The following is a 4,406-nucleotide window of genomic DNA, read 5'->3' as shown; positions in this document are numbered from 1 at the left end:
TGAAAACAAATGACAAGAAAAAATTAACAGGTAACTAAGACTAATTAAAAAAATTTGTATAAATGTCTTCCGATATCAAGGCTGCTCTATTGTTGGTGGATTAACTCTAAAAAACGAGGTAGAAGTAGATCTATTAAATTAATTAATGATTGCCACATATATGACTTTAATCAAATTTCAAAGATAAATAGCTCATTTACCTGGGATTCGCATTGCCATTGTCATTAAGTGAATTTCCATGCGGATCTCAGCTCCATTGATCCTCTCAGGGCAACAGTCTTGTCTGTTGGTGATAGTCACAGTTTGATTTTATATGTCTTCCAAAGGTCAAGTCTCCACCATGGATTCAAGTTTGTTTGTTGGGCACGGATCCCTGGTGTAGTTGCTGGCACGATTCCCATCAATGCATTTTCGGGTTGGCATTCCACTCGTTGAAGACTGAGCCACTTGTCCAAGTCTGGCAACATTAGTCTCTGAAAAGTTGCAAATATTAGCAATAATATGATAAGAAGAACTCCAAAAACCATTATGTGTTCATTAAACGTGGAACACACAAGAAGAATTGGACAAGATTTATGAAGTGTACCATCAACTTCCACCTCACAAAGTGTCAGGTATTCTGTTCTCCCAGGAATAACGATGTTTATGTAGCGACCTTCCCATTCCATTGCATGCAAAGGTTTGTGATGCCCCAGCAGCGATAGATGAGATTACAGCACATCTGAAAACAAATGACAAGAAAAAAGATTAACAAGTAAAATAAGACTAATGTAAAACAAAAATTTGTATAAATGTCCTCAGATATCAAGTGCTGCTCAATTGTAGGTGACTAACTCAAAAAAAGGAGTAGAAGTGAATTATATAAACATAATTAATGATTGCCACTATATGACGGTATGACAAGTTTCAAAGATGAGTAGCTCATTTACCTGGGATTCGCATTGCCATTGTCATTAAGTGAATTTCCAATGCAGATCTCAGCTCCATTGATCCTCTCAGGGCAACAGTCTTGTCTGTTGGTGATAGTCACAGTGTTGATTTTATATGTCTTCAAAAGGTCAAGTCTCCACCCGGATTCAGTGTTGTTTGTAAGGCACAGGATCCCTGGTTGTGTGCTGGCACGATTCCCATCAATGGCATTTTCGGGTTTGGCATCCCCTATGTTGAAGACTGAGCCACTTGTCCAGCTGGCAACATTGTCTCTGAAAAGTTGCAAATATTAGCAATAATTGATAAGAAGAACTCCAAAACCATTTGTGTTCATTAAACGTGGAACACACAAGAAGAATTGGACAAGTTTACCTGAGTGTACCATCAACTTCCACCTCACAAGTGTCAGGTATTCTGTTCTCCCAGGAATACGTGTTTATGTAGCGACCTTCCATTCCATTGCATGCAAAGGTTTGTGATGCCCCAGCAGCGATGATGAGATTACAGCACATCTGAAACAAATGACAAGGAAACAGATTAACAGGTAACTAAGATTAATCTAAAGTAAAAGTTTGTATAAATGTCAATTTCAGATATCAAGGTGCTGCTCTTTATTGCCTGTGAACTTAACTCTAAAAAAACAGAGGTGAAGTAGAAATCTTTACAATTAAATTATGATTGCCACATATATGACGTTTATGCAAAATTTGAATCAAGTATAAGATAATAGCTCATTTACCTGGGATTCGCATTGCCATTGTCTTAAGTGAATTTCCAATGCGGATCTCAGCTCCATTGATCCTCTCAGGGCACAGTCTTGTCTGTGGTGTAGTCACATGTTGATTTTATATGTCTTCAAAAGGTCAAGTCTCCACCATGGATTCAGTTGTTGTTTGTACGGCACAGGATCCCTGGTTGTAGTTGCTGGCACGATTCCCATCAATGGCATTTTCGGGTTTGGCTTCCCATGTTGAAGACTGAGCCACTTGTCAAGTCTGGCACATTGTCTCTGAAAGTTGCAATATTAGCAATAATATGATAAGAAGAACTCCAAAAACCATTATGTGTTCATTAAACGTGGACACACAAGAAGAATTGGACAGATTTACCTGAAAGTGTACCATTAACTTCCACCTCACAAAGTGTCAGGTATTCTGTTCTCCCAGGAATAACGGTTTATGTAGCGACCTTCCATTCCATTGCATGCAAAGGTTTGTGATGCCCCAGCAGCGATAGATGAGATTACAGCACTCTGAAAACAAATGACAGAAAAAAGATTAACAGGTAAATAGACTAATTAAAAAAAAATTTGTATAAATGTCCTTCAGATATAAAGTGCTGCTCTTTATGGTGGATTTAACTCTAAAAAACAGAGGTAGAAGTAGACTTTTAAACATATTAATGATTGCACATAATGACTTTACATCAAATTGTTCAAAAGTAAATAGCTCATTTACCTGGGATTCGCATTGCCATTGTCATTAAGTGAATTTCCATGCGGATCTCGCTCCATTGATCCTCTCGGGAACAGTCTTGTCTGTTGGTGATAGTCACAGTGTTGATTTTATATGTCTTCAAAGGTCAGTCTCCACCATGGATTCAAGTCTTGTTTGTACGGCACAGGTCCCTGGGTAGTTGCTGGCACGATTCCCATCAATGGCATTTTCGGGTTTGGCATTCCCATACGTTGAAGACTGAGCCACTGTTCCAAGTCTGGCAACTTGTCTCTGAAAAGTTGCAAATTTAGCAATAATATGATAAGAAGACTCCAAAACCCATTATGTGTTCATTAACGTGGAACACACAAGAAGAATTGGACAAGATTTACCTGAAAGTGTACCATTAACTTCCACCTCACAAAGTGTCAGGTATTCTGTTCTCCCAGGAATAACGATGTTTATGTAGCGACCTTCCATTCCATTGCATGCAAAGGTTTGTGATGCCCCAGCAGCGATAGATGAGATTACAGCACATCTGAAAACAAATGACAAGAAAAAAGATTAACAAGTAACATAAGACTAATGTAAAACAAAAAATTGTATAAATGTCCCTCTCAGATAGTTAAGATGCTGCTCGAAATTGTATGGTGGACGTAACTCTAAAAAAGGAGGTAGAAGTAGAATTTTTTATAAACATAATTAATGATTGCCACATATATGACGGTTATGACAAAGTTTCAAAGATGAGTAGCTCATTTACCTGGGATTCGCATTGCCATTGTCATTAAGTGAATTTCCATGCGGATCTCAGCTCCCTGATCCTCTCAGGGCACAGCTTGTCTGTTTGTGATAGTCACAGTGTTGATTTTATTGTCTTCAAAAGGTCAGTCTCCACCATGGGTTCAAGTGTTTGTTTGTCTAGGCACAGGATCCCTGGTTGTAGTTGCTGCCACGATTCCCATCAATGGCATTTTCGGTTTGGCCATTCCCATCTGTTGAGCTTGACTCCCTTGTCTCCAGCCTGGCACATTAGTCTCTGAAGTTGCTCTTCAGCCCAATATATGTAAGGCCCTCCCCCTTCATGTGTTCCTTGCCCTTTGACTTTGGGTCCAAAAAGATCACTTATATTTTCAAATGATCTGTTTTTTTGGTCTTTCTCCTTTCCAAATATAAGATATATATTATTTCATTTCACACAGGATTTCAAAACTGAAATCAAATTTAAGAAGAAGAGGAGGAAAAACATTATTGCAAACATTATTTTGTTTTAGAATTGTCTGGTCCTTTTTTATAGCAGTTCTTTAGGACAGAATTAGAGTTTAAATTTTGACACGTCATTAGTGTTTACACTTCAAGTTTAAAATATGAAAAATGATGATTTGACAAACAGTCTATAATGAGCCTAAAAAGACAGGAATCCTAGAGGCAGTGACAGTTGTTTTCTTTCTGTAGAAGTACCACCCACATTTAGATAAGGTTAAGTGGGATTAAAAGACTGTGTCACCAATGACTGACATGTGATAAGTAACAAAGGGACGGCATAGTTTCAGTAGAATGCACAATTCTCTTTGTCATTTGTGTTGAAGAGCAGACATCAGTGGGTGTGCCCTACACTCTTACTGTGCATCCAAGTAGTCGCCATAGGCCTTACCACTGCAGCCACAATGTTTACTTTAAGGGACAGAGTCTCAATTTCCATATGCATAACACTTTTTATGGTTTCACCACCATTTTGGCTTGGTTTGCAATTGTTTGTGGACATATCCATATGCTCTAATTATTTCTTCTTATCCACCGGGACATTTGTTGTCACACCAAAAATGGCATAAATAGCATTGAAAAATATATTTTCATTTTTAAAGCTATTTAAGATGCTAACACAACACAATATCTTATTACAGTATAAAACCACATTATATATTGTCATAAAATAAGGCAATATATAATGAATCAGTATTGAATAGTACAAAAATATGTGCACAAGTTTTCTCAGTATCCCTATTTTAAGTAAATATAGTGTTTACTTTGCGTTAAATA

General features: G+C 37.6%; 1 pseudogene; it reads right to left on the bottom strand.

Moving 5' to 3' along the window:
• LOC120722379 overlaps nucleotides 1-4,068 on the bottom strand; it is a 12,648-nt pseudogene extending 8,580 nt beyond the window's left edge.
• Between the last annotated feature and the right edge of the window lie 338 nt (nucleotides 4,069-4,406).

Source organism: Simochromis diagramma, unplaced genomic scaffold (genome assembly GCF_900408965.1).
Source record: "Simochromis diagramma unplaced genomic scaffold, fSimDia1.1 OVJJ01000618.1, whole genome shotgun sequence".
Lineage (NCBI taxonomy): Eukaryota > Metazoa > Chordata > Actinopteri > Cichliformes > Cichlidae > Simochromis > Simochromis diagramma.
This window is presented reverse-complemented; position numbering and strand designations above follow the sequence as displayed.